The sequence below is a fragment of the Pristis pectinata genome, chromosome 20 (genome assembly GCF_009764475.1).
Source record: "Pristis pectinata isolate sPriPec2 chromosome 20, sPriPec2.1.pri, whole genome shotgun sequence".
In the NCBI taxonomy this organism is placed as follows: domain Eukaryota; kingdom Metazoa; phylum Chordata; class Chondrichthyes; order Rhinopristiformes; family Pristidae; genus Pristis; species Pristis pectinata.
In genome coordinates this window covers 42,553,621-42,564,563 of record NC_067424.1, presented here as the reverse complement: position 1 = coordinate 42,564,563, position 10,943 = coordinate 42,553,621, and the positions used below count along the sequence as shown (strand labels likewise).

The 10,943-nt window shown below is 45.3% G+C and overlaps 1 non-coding gene across 1 annotated transcript; it reads left to right on the top strand.

Annotated features, from left to right (window-relative positions):
- Positions 1-994: 994 nt before the first annotated feature.
- trnas-uga (transfer RNA serine (anticodon UGA)) lies at positions 995-1,076 on the top strand. The gene has a single exon. It is a non-coding gene; the product is annotated as a tRNA-Ser (tRNA).
- Positions 1,077-10,943: the final 9,867 nt, after the last annotated feature.

The following is a 10,943-nucleotide window of genomic DNA, read 5'->3' as shown; positions in this document are numbered from 1 at the left end:
TGGTTAGAACATCCCAACATCTTCCCTGCCAGAGTCGTTTATTAATATATTTTTCTGTCTGAACAAGGTCCCCGCTTATTCTGAAGAACTCCAAGGATTACGGGCACGACATGGTTTGACATGAAGAATTCATTACCTCGTGAACTAACACAATCCCGTGATATTCAGTTGGAAGTGAGAATTCTAGCCCAGCCTTCATTTGCAACGTTCATTGCTGGTGAATATTTTCAATCAGTTCAGTTAATTGAACATAGGCCCACTTTTGCAGCAGTCTCGTGTGTGAAGTGAGTTCCAGAATATCAGCCACGAGTCGGCTGTTTCTCAAAGCAAACTATTTTGTTTTATTCCAAGTTGGTTACATTATAGATTTCAAAGAGTGTAGGTGATCTCTCTGGAGAGGCGCATTCACCCAGAGAGTGAAGAGAGCACCATATCACTCAAATCAGCAATAACCTGACAACGCCATGAAGGTAGAAGCTGGGGAATAGCCCGTCTGGGGAATAGCTTCAAATCCAAGCAGTCATTGTTTTTCCTCTGACCGACTGACGAATGGACCAAAGAGTTCATGCAGGGAGTCGTTCCTCAGGACACCACGTCGTTACCCATTCTGTGGACATTAAGACCTTTCAGCAATGACCGAGAACGAATCGTTCACAATCACTCACAAGGAAAGGACTTGAATGGACGACTGAACATCAACGGGATGGTAGAAGCACCAAGGAGCCGGTAACTTCCGCTGCTCATCACATTGCATTCAGAAGTTCAAGGGACACACGTATCTGGTTCACTATGAATGAAAGTCCGCATCTCACCGCGCCGGGAACTCCACCTTCATCCGTGGAGTGGAAAAATCGATCATTCTTGGCACATAAGCCCATGATTGCTCTCCATCCTCACCATCTGAACTGCCGGTGCAGAAATTTTAACCCACACTGCAGGTCCAAGAACCACAGCTCCTGTACAGTGTTACCGTCGGCGGTTAAATGCATGCAGAGCTGCGATGGCCGAGTGGTTAATGCGTTGGACTTGAAATCCAATAGGGATTCCACACGCAGGTTCGGACCCTGCTCGCAGCGCTCACAATTTTAGACACAGGGGACCAGACGGGCAACTGCTGCTGGCAATTCCAACGCCCCGCAAGGACACCCCATACCTCACACGTTCCAGCAGACATTTACACCACGAGGAACAGGTCCACTTGTTGGCTCTGATGACGGAGCGGTGCATCCTTCGTGTTCAGGCAACCAGGTACGCGAGGGCAGGTTGGCGCATCACATGGCCGCGGCTCTCTTTGAAGGGGGAGATACTACTATACATATTCTGAAAAAATAAAACAATTTATCTGCTTTTTCTAGGTCGATTTCATTACTTTTTGAACTTGATCAAGATTTTCAGGTCAATCGTCTCATTGAAGGATTTGAATTGAAACGGTGAAACTCTCAATGAATATTTCGCCATCTGAGGAGTGAATTGCTCCTTTTACTTTGTCTCTGCCGTGCACGTGGCGATGTTTTCTGATCCTTAACCCTTCCTTGTGCTACATCCAGTTGGTGGATCGAGAAAGGTTGGTGGATCGAGCCCAGCCAGGGACGGTGAGCTAAGTTTTTCTCCCCGACATTTGACACTTCTGGGGGCGCTGAGACAGAAACTCACCATTATCTTAGAGGAGAGCTTGAAATCGTGTTGCCCTTGGTGACTGCTAAAACATTACATGTATTTTCTGTGCGATGTAGATTATATGGAACTTATATTTGTATTGGAATCGTATGGATCATATGGACACTAATAAATGAAAAACAACAAACAAAACAAGAAGCATTGCTCTTTCCTTGCGCTGAAAGGCAAACAGGGAATTTCAGATTATATTTCCAGTTTACATTTATTTCAGCATAATTCCACATTTGATCAGGAGAATCTCTTATCAATTTATGCTCAGATATTTCAACATGAACAATATGAATTGAAATGGAAATTAGACAATTGTGATTTCAGTTATTATTCTGCTGATGATGCTCGTTCATCATTTAATGGGTCCTCGGTGTTTTTCCCAAATATTCTCACACCGACTACGATGCTGACAAAACAAATTGCTCTGCATAAACATGATCCATACAGCGATACAGTCACAGAGGTATTGAGAGATACAGCAGAGAAAGAGGCCTTTCGGCCTGCAGAGTCCCAAGAAACATTCACCACAAACACACGCAAATCTGTGTTTATTCTTCCCATATTCTTATCAATTATACCATATTCTATCCATCACCGACAGACTAGGGATATGTTACGGAGGCCAATTAAGCTACCGACTCACGTGTCCTTGGGACATAGGAGAAAACCGGTGAACATGCAGGAAAGACACATGGTCATAGGCGGAACTGCGCACCGCAGCAGGACAGGACGAGCTGACAACTGAACCCGGAACTAATACGCCTGGGCTCGGTGGCACAGTGAACAACACGTTGGACTTCGAGCGTGTAATTTACTTGAAACTGAAACATTACTTTTAATGAAACGGTGTTTTTCAACTCAATGGCGCGGTGATGTAAAGCACGGCTTCGAGGGTATTCCTTCTACCCTGAGCTTGGCAAGCATGTTACCGACTTCTTTTTTAGCAATCCAGCGGTTTTAAGTTATTTTCTCTCCCAGAGAACACAGATTGGTTCCCCCTTTCCCCCCACATGCCTTTCCACTTTGTAAAGGACGGTAACAGACACTTCTAGCCCAACGAGCTCGAGCCGAATTATACCCATGTTAATCTGAGAACCCGTATGTCTTTGGAATGTGGGGGGAAACCGGAGCACCGGAGGAAACCCACGTACAAACTACTTAAAGACAGCGGCGGGAATTGAACTCGATTGCTGGCGCTGTAAAAGTGCAACACTGCCGAGCCAAACACGTCAGTGGAACAGTGAAAAGCACTCGATTCAACAGCAAAAGAGGACATTTTTCAGCTGATCTCTTTGATGTGAAATTTCGCTGCAACCGTAAACCCACTACGAGCAGGATTCGATCTTGGAGCGGGGAAACCCAATTAGATTTCGAATCCAACGCCTTAACCACCGGCCCTCGCAGCTTTCCTGTGTTACTTTCCTCTTTTTTGATCCATCTTACCACAGACATAGCCAAGTAATTTTAATTTTCTGCTTCCTCTGAGATGCTTCCACTTCCGCCACTGCTGAATAGTCTGGTATCTCCATCCATTATCCCGGAATGTTAGTTGCTGTTCTACGCTTCATGAGATTTTCCATAGACCTATAGAACCATAGAACAATACAGCACAAACAGGCCCTTCGGCCCACCATGTTGTGCCGTCCATCAAACCACCATCACACTATCTAACCCTTTCCTCCCGCATATCCCTCTATCTCACATTCCTCCATATGCCTATCCAACAAACCTTTGAACCTATCCAATGCATCTGCATCCACCACCACCCCAGGCAGTGCATTCCATGCACCAACCACTCTCTGGGTGAAAAACCTCCCCTGACATCTCCCCTGAACCTCCCACCCATAAAACTTAAAGCCATGTCCTCTTGTCTTGAGCATTGGTGTCCTGGTAAGGAGGAACTGACTGTCTACTCTATCCATTCCTCTCACTATTTTATATACCTCTATCATGTCTCCTCTCATCCTCCTCCTTTCCAGTGAATAAGGCCTTAGTACCTTAAGCCTCTCCTCATATTCCATACGCTCTAATCCAGGCAGCATCCTGGTAAATATCCTCTGTACCCTCTCCAACGCCTCCACATCCTTCCTATAATGCGGCGACCAAAACTGAACACAGTACTCTAAGTGTGGTCTAACTAGAGTTTTGTGAAGCTGCATCATCACTTCGCGGCTCTTAAACTCAATCCCACGATTTATGAAAGCTAACATCCCGTAGGCCTTCTTAACTGCTCTATCCACCTGTGAGGCAACATTCAGTGAACTGTGAATATGAACCCCCAGATCCCTCTGCTCCTCGACACTGACAAGTACCTTGCCATTTACCCTGTACTCTGCCCTGGAGTTTGTCCTTCCAAAGTGTACCACCTCACACTTCTCCAGATTGAAATACACCTTCCACTTATCAGCCCAGCTCTGCATCCTATCAATATCCCTCTGTAAGCTCTGACAGCCCTCCACACTATCCACAACACCGCCGACCTTAGTGTCGTCCGCAAACTTACTAATTCAGTCTTCCACCCCCTCATATAAGTCATCTATAAATATCACAAAAAGTAGAGGTCCCAGAACCGATCCCTACGTGACACCACGAGTCACTGCCTTCCAATCCGTGGGAACTCCCTCCACCACAATCTCCGCTTTCTACAGGCAATCCAATTCCTAATCCACACAGACAAGCTTCCCTGGATCCCTTGGCCTCTGGCCTTCTGAAGAAGCCTATAATGAGGAATCTTATCAAACACCTTACTAAAATCCATGTAGACCACATCCACCGCACTACCCTCATCAATCTTCCTCGTCACCTCCTCAAAGAACTCTATCAGGCTTGTGAGGCAAGATCTTCCTTTCACAAAGCCATGCTGGCTGTCCCTAATCAGCCCATGATTCTCTAGGTCTTCATAGATCCTATCCCTTAAAGAGTCCTTTCTAACAGCTTACCACTAAAGACGTGAGACTCACCGGTCTGTAATTCCCTGGACTATCCCTACCACCTTTTCTGAACAAGGGGACAACATTCACCACCCTCCAATCCTCCGGCACCATCCCCGTGGACAACGAGGACTCAATGATCCTTACCAGCTGTTCAAAATCTCCTCCCTAGCCTCTCGAAGCAGCCTGGGGGAAAATCCCCTCAGGCCCCGGAGATTTATCTGTCTTGATATTATTTAACAAATTCAACACATCCTATCTCTTGATATCTACAACCTCAAGAGGCATTACCCTTACTAGCACTCCCTTCCGCGTCATCAAGACCCCGCTCCTTGGTGAATACCGAAGAGAAGTATTCATTGAGAACTTCTCCCACTTCCGCCGCCTCCAGGCACATTCTCCCACCTTTGTCTTTAATCGGACCTACCTTTACCTTAGCCATCCTCCTACCTTTCACGTACGTGAAAAAGGCCTTGGGATTTTCCTTAACCCTACTAGCCAACGCCTTTTAATGTCCCCTTCTAGCTCTCCTCAGCCTTATCTTAAGTTCCTTCCTCGCTACTCTATATTCCTCACGGGCCCTGTCTGAACCTTACTGCTTATACCTTATGTATGCTACCTTCTTCTCCCTAACTAGTAGTTCCACCTCTCTCGTCACCCACGGTTCCTTCAACCTGCCGTTCCTTCTCTGCCTCACAGGGACATATATATTATAACACCCTGCATAAGATCCCTGAACATCGACCACATCTCCATGGTACATTTCCCTTCAAAAAAGACATCCCAATTTACACTTCCAAGTTCTCTCCTTATAGCCTCCTTATTTTCGGTCCACTTCGCCTTTCAACTGATAAATGTTGCTTCAGGGTGCTAGTTTCAGAGAACGATTTGAGAATGTGCATCCATTCAGAGATCATAACTCGAGTTTCGTTCGAAAGGAACTGCAACTCAGTCTGAGAACGGGGACCACAAGCATTGACACATTGTGCGTTCTGTTCTCAGTTTTATTTTAATCCCTGCTGGATTCCAAAGAATGTGCAGGAGGTGGCAGTGGTTTGTTGGGCTCTTTCCCGAATATCCACTGGTGCTGGAGAAGATTTTACAGTGCGGTGTCCGATGCAAGAGGATAAACGCATGTGTCTCTTCTGGGAAGACTCAAAAATGCTGCTGCGTCATCAGAAATTCGTGCCGATCAATTGTTTGCGAAATGTTATCGAGGAATCCAGTGCTGCAATAGGAGGAGAACAGTGGAACTGGTGTTGTCGCTTCGTCAGTGAACGAATGAAAAGGGGTGGACGCGAGTCTGCTTTTGACGAAATCCGATGTTCTATTCAGTAACTTTATCTATTTGCACCGAGAGGGGCGACTGTGGGCTCTGCAGCGTAACGGATCGCGTTTTAGAATTTTAATAATGTGTGACTAAGTAATTCAAAGGTTATGTGTACGAATCCCACCAGAGTCGTTTTTTTGGTCAGAATTCGTTACAACGATAAACAGGGTCAGACATCGAGAGGACGATGACGCCACCTAATGGTGGAGCATCCAGAAATTCAAGTCATGGTTTGAAATAATCGAATCGTTAACTTAAACACGGAAAGAAGGTGATTATTTTCGGTCAAAGCGTCCGAATCTGCAGAACTGTTCGGCTAAAATGCTGCGGTTACTGATTCTTTGATTGTTTCAATGACGAGCGACAGAAATACTTGATAAAAAAAAGGGGCTGATACAATAACGGGGTCGGCGGGAATGCAGAGTGAAACAGACAGTTTGATCACCCGTGACCTCAGGAAATGACTGATCGTCTGGGTGTTATTCGGTCTTTCCGATGTGTCCGGATGTTTGTGTCTGGGTTTTTTGTTTCACATTTTTTGTTGTCTTAGTTTGCTCAACTTCTTCCATTGCGTTAATGTTGCAATTTTTACAAGCGCATTGCGTTCTATTTATTGTAATTTAAGCATGTTCTGAAGAAAAATCGACAAATCTATCTTCCGTAGTTCAGGCAATGACGTCACTTTTTGCTCGGAATCTGTCGCCTCACAACATGTCAGTGCTCAGTTTATCTTGTAGCTAATCCCCGCGTAAACCCCGTTTCGAAATGGTAATCTCTGTTACATCTTTAAATTGAGTCCCCGGACTCAGATGGCACAGCTTCCGGTGTGGTGCATCTTTTGCTGAATGCAGAAAAGGCAATCGCGGGTAAACATTAAGTCACAAGACTTCACAACAACTTCGGCCAATATTGGACGTTTGTGTACATATCTGTTCGCACACTTCAGAACGGTTCTGAATATCCCAGAGAGGGTGCAGAAGAGATTTTCCAGAATCGCTGCCAATGTGAGTGATTTCATTTGCAATGTTCAGCTGAGGAATCTCGGATTGCTTCATCTGGATATAGAACATATAGAGGACAACGACGGACAACTTCGTGCACATGTCCAGAGCTCGCTGAACGTAACAACATAGGTCGATTGTGTGGTGATGTCACCCTTTGCATCCGTTGAAATATAACCCAGCAGACCCATGTCAATACTGAGAATATTCGTGAAAATTAGGGTCTCTGCACCGGCGTCTTTAGAACCTTGTGATCTACCAGCATGCCGTCTGACGTGACTACCGTTTTGCACTGCTCTCTCCGATCTACTTTGAAGAGATATTCGATGGGTAGGAAAACAGGAAGCCACATCAAGCCTCAAACACTGTATCTGGGAGAAAGAGTTTCAAAGCACAGTCGGAGATAACAAAACTTCCAAGACTAACTTGTTCAACCAATCAGAGTTGTAATCTTATGAACACAACACAATCTTCGTCGTGTGATAGTGTGGCCGAGCGGACCAAGGCATTGGATTAAGGCTTCAGTCTCCACGGAGGCTGGGTGCACACCTATTGCACCCAATATGACCTGTTACATTATTAAAAATGCATTGGGAAATGATTTGCAGAACAAAATCAAAAACTCTCCTCGCCGTGACGATGATCCTGCATTGGTGCCAGAGTCAACGATATCACTGCAGTACTGCAGAACAGTCCTGATTTACTGTGGGAGATTGTGGATGGATCGTGATCGTGGCCCCTATTTATACGAAGCAAATGTGTGTAAAGGTATTTAATGTCAATATTCATTGCAACTGATATCTTGACCTACACAGCGTTGGAGTCCAAAAGGCCTAGAGAACCACAGGACCTGGGCAAGCTGACAATGGAGGATACGGCCACGTTTGCAAACAAGTATCATCCCAAACCAACACCACATTGCATAAGCGCAAGTAAACGGAATACAAAGTCAACGGAAACGTCATCTGGTTGAACCGCTTGCTCCGTTTCTCGATCCACGGATATCAACAGACCTGTAACGTTTTGGAGGCTTTTTCTTTATTCTATTCCTTTTTGTGGCATGTTGTTTCATGTTTGCAGGTGCGTGAATGGCGGTGCTTGTATAGAACCAGCATTCATCACACGGCAATTCACACCATCAGTGATGTTCCGCTGGGAGATGAACCCATGATCTCCTGTTTACCAGACAGGCGCTTTGACAAGTTGAGCCACGGAGCCGTCGCATCATCCAACAGTTGTCATAATCTGATGCACTTGCATTAACTTCTCTTGTTCATTTCCTGGCGAGGGAATTGCTTCCGATTCTACTCATTTCTTCAAATTCACTGCTCCGTCTACTTCAAAACACTGTAACCAGGAACGGAATCCTGCAGTGGCTATTCCGCCTGATTTTCTGAACGCTTCCTCACCTCCGTTCGCAACACTCCAAACCCCTCTCCCTCCACCTCCCCTCTGTATGTTTGATCTCACCACAGCTTTAGCAGAAGTCCTGATAGGTCAAATAAAATGGACAAACTAATCAATAGCCTCTGGTGCGAAGGACATGGGAAGCGATCGTTTTTTGTTCTGAATTTAACGAGGTGGCAACAACAATTAACGGGATGCAACCTACATGAAATCGCTTTCAGCGAGGAAGATGGCTGATGGTTTGAATTTGCCAACCTGGGGGGAACAGATTTTCCTGGGAATGATTCAGACAACCCCTCGGCAGTGTGACCTGATGTTCTCAAGCATGTCTGGATCTCATCCCGTCTGTCTCTGCACGGTTGCCAGAATCCCTGTTTTCCTTAACATTGTTCCAAGCCTGCTGTGCTGCGAAACCTGGAGTTTTCTCTCATGTGCCGCTTTAACCGAAGTGAAATCATGTAATGTTCCCTGGGACCAACGACTCGCTTGGTGAATGCGGCGAGTACAAGATGTCTCCGCCACTCATATTCCATCGACAAGTTAAAGTGGACCAGATTTTCAATTCTACCTCACTCTATATCTGCCGAACTGTGGTATCAAGTTGTGTGTGAATCTTGACAGAAGAGAAAACATTGCAGTGAGCAAATGGTTTTGACAGAACCTGTTTCTCCACAACAAGTTGGTTATTCTCAAATAACGGTCTGTGATGTTATGGTGAAGTGTTGATGAAATGTTATGTTCAGTAAATCAGGCGGATATGTTCCGGGATGTTTTACTGAAGTTCTACAAGACGTTGGTCAGGCTGAATTTGGAGGATGTGTGCTGTTATGGTCACCAACCTAGAGGAAAGTTATCAACAATCTTAAAAGAGTGCAGAACAAATTTACAAGGATGTTTCCTGGATTTGAGAACATTAAATACAGGGTAAGGTTGAAGTTCTCAGGACTTCATTCCGTGGAGTACAGGAGAATCAGGAAAGGTCTCATAGAGGTATACAAAGTTATGAGGGGGTAAATATTGGAGGACTGCATGCAGACATTTTCCCGAAAGATTGAGTGAGACTGGAACTAGAGGCCATAGGTTCAGAGTGAAAGATGAAATCTATGAGGCGAATCTGAGAGGGAAATTCTTCACTCAGAGAGTGGTGCGAGCTGCCGGCGGAAGTTGTAGATGCGTGTTCAGTAGTAATACTTAAGAGATGTTTGGATATGTGCATGGGTAGGAAGGGGTTTGGAGGGATCTTGTCCGGGTGCAGGAAAATGAGACCAGGCATGAACTAGATGGGCCGAAGTCTGTTTCTATTTTCTCTCTGTGCTGAAGAAATGCGTCCCTCCGTGGATGTATGGACACGTGGATTGGCTGTCCTGTAGAATACGGAGAAACGCAATCACTGCGGGATGTTGCCTGGGAGAAAGCGGATCGATCACCTTTCACCACAGCTGAATATCGGTGTAGGGTTACGGAGAGAAAATGCAGCAGCGCCCAGTCAACAGTGGAAGTTCTGACGCCACCAATTATCCGGATATGGAAGGAAGGAACACTCGAATGTAACCCTGAGCGAAAGCTGCCTTCGGACCTGAAGGCGAGATTAAATCAGGCTCTTCCAGGGTAGTTAAAGACTATTAAACCCGTTTGTGGGGAGCGCAGGAATGTATCAGGTGATTGAATTCAACATTCTGCAGCTGGAAGTTTACAACTGTGTCACGTGTTGACTTTCCACCGACCGGTCGAAGGATTTTCCTTCTTTCTTAGAGAGGCAAGGGATCTGACAGGAAGCAGGGCAAGAAGGTGTAAATGCAAAAGCTCCCTGCAGGATCACTGAAAAAGCAACTACGTGCAAATACCTGGGAGAGTTTCCTCAAACAGCATGTGAACATGATAACGAAATTCGCCGTTGAATGAACCGCGTTCTGACTGCCTGGGCAGTAGGAGATTTTATTTGCTAACCATGTGAACATTCCTTTAACTAATCTGCCGGCAGTTTGTCGGTTTCAATCAACTTTTTGTTCTGATCGAGTTCTACTTGTCTGGAATTTTAATTTCAACCATCGCTTATCATCGCCATTAACTGACCTTAGGTTCAGAAAATTGCTTCTTACCAAATCAGCAATAAACGATGATGATCCGTTTATTATGAAGACCCAAATACTAGCTCACGCTCTGTTTAAATTTAAAGCGATCAGTCATTCTTGTTGAATTTCAGAATTTTCGGTACCAAATGTCCCCTAGTTCAATATGCAGTACCGAGCCTGATCTCGCACCGTCATTTCAGAGAAATCTGAAGTTGTAGCGGATTGCAGTTAGGGAATAAACAAACTGGAACAACTGGGACCCTTACTCTTCGTGATTTTTATCAACGACCTGGATGAGGAAGTGTAGGAATGGGTTAATAAGTTTGTTGGTGACACAAAGGTTGGAGGTGTTGTGGATTTTATGGAGGGCTATCAGATATTACAGCGGGATAGAGATAGGATGCAACATTGGGCTGAGAATTTGCAGATGGGGTTCAACCCAGGTAAGTGTGAAGTGGTTCATCTTGTTAAGTCAAATATGGGAAGAATATAGCATTAATGGTAAGAATCTTGGCAGTGTAGAGGATCCAGAAGA